General features: G+C 39.0%; 1 non-coding gene across 1 annotated transcript; it reads right to left on the bottom strand.

Annotated features, from left to right (window-relative positions):
• Window positions 1-574: 574 nt before the first annotated feature.
• Window positions 575-682, bottom strand: LOC122496426. Its single transcript, XR_006300808.1, has one exon. It is a non-coding gene; the product is annotated as a U6 spliceosomal RNA (small nuclear RNA).
• Window positions 683-9,724: the final 9,042 nt, after the last annotated feature.

A 9,724-nucleotide genomic window follows, 5' to 3' on the forward strand; every position in this document is an offset into this window, starting at 1 on the left:
ATTTATTGTATATGCCCCTTTCTAAAATAAGAAAAACTCAAAATTCCCTATTACATCTTGCCTCAAGGATTTCAGAAAAGGTACTAGGGACTTGTACAGTATGATCTCATCACGAGAACCCATATCATAGAGTAAGTGTCCTGGTTGATGCTTACTTCAGCAAAGCAACATCAACTACCATGTTAAATGGGTGTTAGTCACTTGGTTTTTATTGTTTGTGTTACTTTGTATTTAATTGTCAAGGTATTTGGGATATAAATGTGGCAGAAGCTCTATACATTTTGCTGTTAATTTATAATTTTATGTTGATAATAGTTCAATGGTAATAAAAGCAACCTAAGTAAATAAAAAAAATTAGATAAATGAATAAAAGAATTGCAGAGCCAAAATTAACTTAAAAAAAACAAACCTTACTTGGTCCTGGGGAACAGCATAAGTGATTTTGTGTCTGATTATACACAGAGATGTATATATAGCACTAGTTGTATATGTAAATATACAACATGTGCTGTTATGTTGATGGACACTGCACACATTTGGATTAGTCTTCCTCCTACTTATACAGAGTCACAGAAATAAGTGATTCTTTCCCTCAACTTGTCCTTTCTCTCCTTGTGCAGGGGTGATGCTAATCTTCTCTGTATCGTTCCAATGTTAGCATATGTGCTGCTGAAGTAGGCACACAACTTGTCCTTTTTCTGATTCCACCCTCCCTCCCCCCCCCCCCCAGTGACCACATGCAAACAGAAGTTCCAGCGGAACTAACGTGATCAGCCCCCGATGTGGAATAAAGGTAGAACCACAATGGAAACACTTGCATGTTTACTCTCAGCCACAAGGATGGAAATTTAACAACAATACCTGTGATGTTTGTTTCAGACAGTTGTTACACACAGGGCCCAGAGAGATTGAATAAATAGATGAGGTGGGCAGGCTGTAAAAAAGAAAATCATGCAGGATGATGAGGAAAAGCTAACTCTTCAGTATCAGAGTGAAAACAGGCAGGGGTGGGAGACTCTGATGTGAAAGTAGGCAATCAGGGGACTTTGAACTTCAACACCAGCTAGTTGTCACTATAATTTGGGATTATAAGTCCAATTTGCTAGATCTTTTTTTTTTTTTAAGGTGGGTGGTGGGGAGAAAACCAGGGTTCTGTGTGCATTCTCCTGAGTTTTTATATTGGCAACTAATTCCATGAAAAACATACAGTGGATCAAATAAAATACATCTGTGGGCCAGATTTGGTCTTTAGCCCATCACTTTGTATCCTGTGACTTAGAATCTGATGGCATCATTAGCATTCTGAACAAACTTGTCACACATGGTCCCTTATTTCTAACCCTGGATAAAAGGAGACAGAAACTTTTCTTGTGGTAAATCGTATTATTTTCATCTGAGGTGACAGCCTTGGCTGTGGCCCAAGGGTTCACTTCTGGAAAAGAGAAATATCTCTCTGTCCTTGTTTATGGCTAATTGTATTAAAAATTATACTGGATTGAAGACACTGAAATAGATACTCAAGGACCAGCCTTACAGCCTTATAGACTGTTCCTTCCAAAGTGAAACTTAAATTGAAATTCATCCTTTTTCTATTCCTTAATTCAGACTTCTCAGAGTCTCTACAAGGTGCTGAGTGTCCATTGTTGAAGGGTCATTGGCTCAAAGGAACCTGTGAAATCAATCTGTTCCGTAAACAATTGACAAAAGCTTTATGACACAATGTTTTCTGGGAGCAAAATTATTTGGCAACATATTTGCAAAGCTGTAAAGGAGATAATTTTCACATTTCTTTCTTTCTAAATGTTTATTTACTTTGATAGGGAGAGAGAGAACACCAGCCGGGCATGGACAGAGAGAGAGAGAGAATTCCAAGCAGGATCCACTCTGTCAGTGCAGAGCCTGATGCAGGCCTTGATCCTACAAACCATGAGATCATGACCTGAGCCAAAATCAAGAGTCGGACACTTAACTGACTGAGTCACCCAGGTGCCCCACCAATTTTCACATTTCAACTGTCAGTTGTGTTCTAGTCATGTCTTCATGAAACAATATGCACTGAGTGCCCATTATGTCCTAGATGCTATTTTAGCCACTGGGGATATAGCACAGATCAAGCAGACAAGGTCCCTAAATTGCTGTGAGGATACATCCAATATACAATCATGCATTTGATGCCAGTCCTAATAAGTATCAGAAGTATTACACAACATCTAAACCATAGACTACCCTCTCCACAAAGGATAGAGGAAGAAATTGCAGCCATCCTGGAGAGATAGGGGACAAAATACAGAGAAGGAAAGGAGACAATGAAAAGGGGATACTAATGAAGATACTGAAATTAAACCACATACAGAAGCAGGGGAATCCAGGCAACTCTCTGGGTCCGTTAGTCATAGATGCCTGACACTTCATTTATATATGTCTTTCTCAGCTGGGTATTTCATGATTAGAAACTGATAAACAGAAATAGTCACTTTTGTGAAGTTGAACTTGTGGCTCACGTAGCTATATTAGGAACTGTATTTCTTAGGCACAGCTCAAAGAAAATTCCTATTGGAATAAATAAGCTCTAAAAATGTCCAAGTAATAATCACAGTTTAATTTTAAGAGGCAAGAAGGACTGAAAATAAGAGAGCGCCAATAGAAACAAAGATTAAAGATGGTATCTGCTTATCAAAATGTCTCCAGCAAAGAAACTCAACGAACCTGGGTTCTAATGTGGTTTGAGGAACTGTTCATCTGCATTACTTTATCTCTTATATCATGCTTTTTCCGAATAAAACCCTTGACAAAAAATGAGAAGTTTGGCTGAGATCACCAAATTAACACTGTCTTATAAGTCAGGTTTCTCCACCAGTGCTGGTTTCCCCAAGGCAGATTACAGTATTTGCATCAACACACTTCAGTTAAACGGTTCTTGTGTATTTATGGAGGCAAAGTCTGAAAGTGCCAAAGCCAAGCAACTAGGCAACTTTACTTTTTTTAAGAATTGAGAAATATTTCTTCCAGCCTCAACCATACAGACATAGATTTGACCATGGCTTTTCTTGTTCCCCTAAAACTCTATTGGCTAATGGGCAGAAATACAGATTTAAAAAATCCAAGTTTATCAAGTGTAAGAATTTTTATTTTTATGTTTATACATCTAATCAAATGAACAGAAATTAATAGAAGTAATTATCTAGATAATCTTATAATATTCACACACCAATTTCAATTGATAAATAATAGTGAAGGGAGTGCTTCATTTGAATTGCTGGGGTAATTGAGGTAGTACATCCTCTTTTTTCAATTGGTGTAGACTTACTTTACAGAACCTAAAATAAATAGAGTATGTTTGGGTTTCAGGAGAAATGACAACTCCTGAACATTAAAAGATAGATTCCAACTGGTCACTCATTCACTTACTAAAATATTTATTGGACACTTAACATGGGTAGGGTGTTATATTTAACACTGAAGATACAAAGATGAATAAAATGGGGTGATCCTGCCTTCCTGAAATCCTGACCGTGGGGGTTGACAGCCACCCAGAAACCATACATGTGATGCAAGCTTTGAAGGGACGTTCAGGGTATAAGGGAAGGGATCCACTCCTGGAATCAGTAGTATTGCTCGAAGCAACACTTCTGCTGAGATCTGGAGGATATGTGGGAAGTTGATTTCAAGGGGAAAAGAAAAAAGGGACAGCAGGGAGTGAGTGAGGCCACTTGGACACTGTAGCCCAGGTCCTATCTGGCTACAGCTGTGTGAGAGAATCAAAACCAGAATAACAGAAAAACCATAGAGCCAAGTCCTAGTCAGCCCTCAGAATCACACTCAATAGTCAAGTGCTATGTTAAACCACTGAATTTGGGGGCGTTTATTATGTGGCAATAAAGAAACAAAACTCAATGGCTTCCATTTTACAAGTACAAGTGATCTTTGTTGACAGTGGATCTAGGTGTTTCTCAGGGATTCACCTGAGCCTGAACCAGGGATCCCGGTGCGTCCGTACACATACCTCCCAGACATCTATTTCATGGGGACAAAGACAGCTGGAAAATAAAATGTTTACGTGCAGGTGCCTGGATATGGGTACATCGGGCAGTGACCCTTCTTCCTCAGGCAGGCCTCACAGCACATGTCTGAGTCCTGCGCAGTCTATTTTCTCCATTTCTGGGTGGAACCCAGGGCAGGCTTGCTAGCACTTCCTGGCGAGCATGGACCCCCTGAGGCAGCCTTGACGGGAGACAGGGCAAAGGTCAGAGTGCTGTGCTTACTAGTCCAAGAAGTTTGCATCCCCATGCTCCTGGGCTCTCCTGTATCCTCAGAACAGCTGTCTTTCTGTTGTTTTTTTACCTCCTTGTTCTTCCTAATTCTTCTTTCTAGGAAAAGTAACCTAACCTCTCTAAACCACATTTTGTCTTTAAAATTGGGAGAATGGTAATATCTACTGTAAGAATTAAATAAGACAATTCCCATGAAGCACTTACAGTACTTAGCATATAAGTAAAGATTCAATAGTTGTTGAATATTCTACTTGGAAAACTCTAATAGATTTGAAAGCAATTAGTTAAAAGGTGGCTATAGTGTCCTTCTAAAATATAATGACCCTTGGTTAGGCACAGGATTAAAATGATTAAGAAGTGTATTGGTGGGTAGATCAGTCATTATTCTGTGCTTTTGTAAACCTCTTCACAAGATGACCCCAAAAAAGCTAGCAGGAGAGGCAGAGAGCATGAGATAGTCAACAAATACTTCGTGAAAACCTACAAGTAGTAGACACTGGAAATACAGCAATGGGCAAGACGAGGGATATCTTTCTGTTGGAAGTTATAAGGAGAGAGAAATGCAAATATTAAAGCAACAACTATCCAAATAATTACCACTTGCTAGACACTCCAAAATGCCCAATGCCCACTTACTCCTTTGGGTAGCATTTTGTATCTTCCCAGCAGACTGAAGGCCCAGGAACAAGACTGAGTTGTTGTTGTTGTTGTTTTAAACAATAACAACAACCACAAACACCTCACAACCAGGCCACTAACTATCACTATTGAGTAGGCATTTCATTTTTGAGTCTCACTTTCCTTATTCGTAAGATTAGGGATGTTATAATAATTCCAGTCTCTAAGGGTTACTGGAGGGTTTGTTAACTGAGAGTGTATGCATATGCCCCCTCAACGCCTGGTTGGTCGTCTGTGCCCAGGAAATGTTAAATTTCCTTCCTTCTTCCATTTTAGGTACATATGAAACTTTGCACAGGGCCGGTGTGAGTATCACACTTGGAGAAAGAGAAGATCAACAAGCATAACAATTGTTCACATATGCGACCTCTGTGCTATTTGACTGAGATAACTGGGTACATTAACAGATTTGTGGGGGTTTTTTTGTTTGTTTTTTAACCACTGTCACTGAAAACATTGTTTTATTATACTTTAAGCCAGCTGCTAATGAGAAACAAACCGAAACCAAAACCATTTCATTTAAGCAGCAGCAGGCTAAACTTTGCCTTGTCATCCAATAAAAGGCTGTCCCCCGGTGAGGAGGAAGAGCATAGAAGGCATATGCCAGTGTGGGTGTCTGTGTGACTGATGAGGAGCTGACGCTGGAGACAGGGTACATGCACGTGGCAGTTTAACATCTTTGTGAAAGGGAAACTCAGTAATTGTCAAATTGTGAACTTGGCAATTTGCAGTTTTTTTCTTAGCAAGAAGTTTGGTGAGTCAGCATCTTATTAGGAAGTGATTTGTTTGCCTAATTTTGCCATGTTTCTATGACATGTTTGTCATGTTTTTGACAATTTCAGAACAGATGGGCATTGTGGTCAATACTGGCAAGATACTCATGAATCACAGAATTGGAAGGCTCCCAAATGATTCCTTCCAGCTCTTGTTAGCATTGGTTTGCTTACTTTGTAAATAGATGTACTCCCACACAATATTTTACTGTACTTTATTATACTTACAGGAAAGTTATTTTAATAATTTGGACTTTAGGGATCTAACTTTTGTTATCTTAAAACTCCCTTTGTTGGTTGCTACAGGCAAGTACAAAGGAGAAAAAAAGAAGTATCTTGTTTGACTTTGGCAATTTCATAGTTTCCTTCTTTAATTGGCTGAAACTGGCAAGAGTGTCTCCTCAAAATGTGCATTTTTTTTTATCAATGAGTACTGGATACTTACTATAAGTAGCTATTTTAGGGAGGTTGACAGATAACTCCATGTTTCAGTCAGAGACTGTACTAATTTATAGCAGGCCATTGTTCAAGATGGTTGGCAGAAAAAAGGAAGAACTGACTAACACATGTCATTTTTTTTTCTTGGAAAACAGTTTAAGATGATTTTAAGAATTGGGCTTATTAATATAGCCTAACATCAAAATATTCAGTCATGAAACCAAATAATGTGTGGATTGTATGTTTCTGTGGACTTTAGGGATATCGAACCCAGATGTTGTTTGGAACAAACTGAAACTCAAAGAAGTGGTTCTTAACAGCTAAAGTTATATTAGATAAAGTACTTGAGATTTTCTACTATAATATCATATATCTTAACTAAATTCTTATTTCTTCTTATTACTTAAAAAAAAAGTGCCATGTAGGCTAAAGTCAATTTTGCCAGCTGGCAGGATCTCAATAAACTCTATATTCTATAATTCTATCTATAAATTCTCACATGAAGATTTTCAGTTTTCAACATACAGATTTTTCAATCTTCAGTAGAAGACTATTATTTTACCACTTGGCACTTGGAGAGACAGCCATCAAAGTTGTAATTGGTTTTATAATTTCATATTTCCTGTTCTATGTCCATGGGTAAACTGAGACCCAAATTGTTGAGAAAGATTAGTTAAGATTTTTTGTTTACATGGATTTGGATCTTTTACTATAGTTTAAGTTTTGTAAGTTTATTGAATCATACTTTTCCAGAGAGTAACGTTTTCATTGTAATGCAGACCAAAAACCTTATGTTCTCATGGCCATTCAATTCTTCTTAGAGATTCATAATTTAATAAACAATAAAATGTAAACTATTTGTGATGCAAAAAAGTGAATTTCTTGCTTTGAAAGATCACCAAAAAATCCACAACACCAGGCTTGATAGACTATTGCCTTTATGACTAGAAATTGAATTTAGAAGCTTCAACAGTTTGACACTAAGTTGAACCTTGAAACATTCTCAGAGCGTCTTAGAAGCAGCTGCAAAAAATATGTGAGCAGCTGAGTGCCTGAGCATTTGTTAATGACAAACAAATGGGTACATTAGGAAAGGCAAATAATTTCCCAAGTGCTTCAATATGGAAGGTTCTAAGGTGTTTTGAACTAATTATTCTTCTTTGTCAATAAGGATTTTGGTGCATCTGGAATGATAGGAAATTATCACTGAGAAGCAGGACAAATTAAATAATTCTCTAGTTCATTCGGGCATTTTGAATTTGAAATATTTAAATATAGGAGTACAATACCAATGTACCAGTGTAGAAAAAGTAAAGTCATTCAAATTGTAGAAATACTGCTATAATTTTCTCAAGAGGGCATTCTGCATCAAACTGGGTGAAACCTCTGGGTAATTCTTTTTTTTTTTTTTTTAATTTTTAAAGGTTTATTTTGAGAAGGAAAGAGCATGAGCAGGGGAGGGGCAGAGAGAGAGAGACACAGAATCTGAAGCAGGTTCCAGGCTTTGAAGTGTCAGCACAGAGACAGATGTGGGGTTTGAACTCATGAACTGAGAAAACATAACCTGAGCTGAAGTCAGATGCTTAAGGAATTGAGCCACTTAGGCACCCCTGGGTAATTTTTAATTAGAAGGGTTCCTGCCAATATTATCATAGTTGAGGTAACTGCTATTAGTTTCTAAGAATTAGGGTTTATTTCCCCATAAAAGCAGAGCCATTGAGGTCTCCTGTATGGCCATGTAAAAGCGGACCAACTCCTTTAAAGTGTGTGAACATCTTAGGACAAAAATTACATTTAGTTTAATCAAGGTCCCATTGCTTTATGGTCACGGACAAGTGACCACTAGTCTCTGAGCACTCACTTGAATTCTTGCACTAAATTCTCTTCTCCTAGGCACACAGTCATATTATGAAGGTGCCCAGCCCTGCCTTTGCTTGAACGTTATTTCAATCGGCTGCCCCAAATAGCACTGGGACCTAACTTTTCTTCATGGATCATCTTGTCTTTTCAAATCATCTGAATCAGTTTCTTCAAGTTTCAAATTTCAAACCAGCAAACGTTTAGCATGGATCTTCTATGCCAGTAACTACATTAAACACACAAAGCTAGATAAAACCCTGGTCTCTGTACTTACAGTTCTGAAGGAATTATCATGAAAATGCCTAACTGCACTACACCATGTTGTAGTGCAATCAGAGCTGACTGAAAGGATCAAAGTGAAAAACCAGGCTTGCATTTGGGCTCCATCACTTACCAACCTTCTGCCTGAACTCAATCACCTCCTATGTAAACCCACATACTCCCATCACATGCCTTATAGGATTACTGTGAGGACAAATGAGATAAAAGAACAAAAGTTCTTATCGTGATGTTCAGTGTATGGGCACTGGTCACGAATGGTAAACTACTCTTCTTATACCCGTGTAATACTTGTGCATTTACCAAAGTGCATTTGAGTATTAGAAAAATTTAAAGCTGGTAGAGCTGCATGTAGTTTAATGAGAGACACTTCTATCAGTTAGGGTCCAACTAGGAGAGAGAAAACCCACCAATTATTTGAACAGAAATAATCTAGGATAAAGAATTGCTCACTAGTTATAAAGTTTTCAACTACATAATCAAAACTATAAAAAGAAAAACTTGAAAGTAGCAACTGCAGCTATCACCTCAGGGCTGAAGGTACAAAAGGAAGATGCTAGAAGGACTAAACTTAGAAGCATGGAAGGGGGCACCCAGAGCTGAAACTGAGGCCTCCAAAGAGGGAGAACTGCCCAGTTTCCTCTGAGCTCTGAGGAGGCACTGGACAGGGCTGGAGTCAGACTCTGAGGGGGAAGACTTGGGGCCGGGGCTGATGTACTCATGGGGTGTACAACAAAACTGCTTCTCCATATGTAGGAAAGACTCCATATTGGATTCAGCTGCTGTCAATGAGAGGGACTACTGCTGCCGAGATTGCAAAGAGAATGTTACCTAGCTTCCTGGTTCTAGCTCTTTCTGGAACTAGCTGCATCTTTATCTGAGTTTTAAGTCAACTCCATGTCCTTAACATAAATCCCCCATTCTTATTTTTTTTTTGAATTTTTTTTTTCAGCGTTTATTTATTTTTGGGAGAGAGACAGAGCATGAACGGGGGAGGGGCAGAGAGAGAGAGGGAGACACAGAATCGGAAACAGGCTCCAGGCTCTGAGCCATCAGCCCAGAGCCTGACGCGGGGCTCGAACTCACGGACCGCGAGATCGTGACCTGGCTGAAGTCGGACGCTTAACCGACTGCGCCACCCAGGCGCCCCTCCCCCATTCTTATTTAAGCCAACTAGAATTTCTATAACTTGGGGGAGAAGTCTTTTTTTAAAAACTATTTATTGAGAGAGACAGCACAAACAGAGGGGCAGAAAGTGGAAGAGAGAGAGAATCCTAAGCAGGGTCCACAATGTCAGCATGGAGCCCAACGCAGGGCTTGAATCCACAAACCCATAAGATCATGACCCAAACTGAATTCAAGAGTCAGATGCTCAACTGACTGAGCCACCCAGGTGCCCCGAGAAAAATCTTGATACAAATCTCG

Source organism: Prionailurus bengalensis, chromosome A1 (assembly GCF_016509475.1).
Source record: "Prionailurus bengalensis isolate Pbe53 chromosome A1, Fcat_Pben_1.1_paternal_pri, whole genome shotgun sequence".
NCBI classification, from domain to species: Eukaryota; Metazoa; Chordata; class Mammalia; order Carnivora; family Felidae; genus Prionailurus; species Prionailurus bengalensis.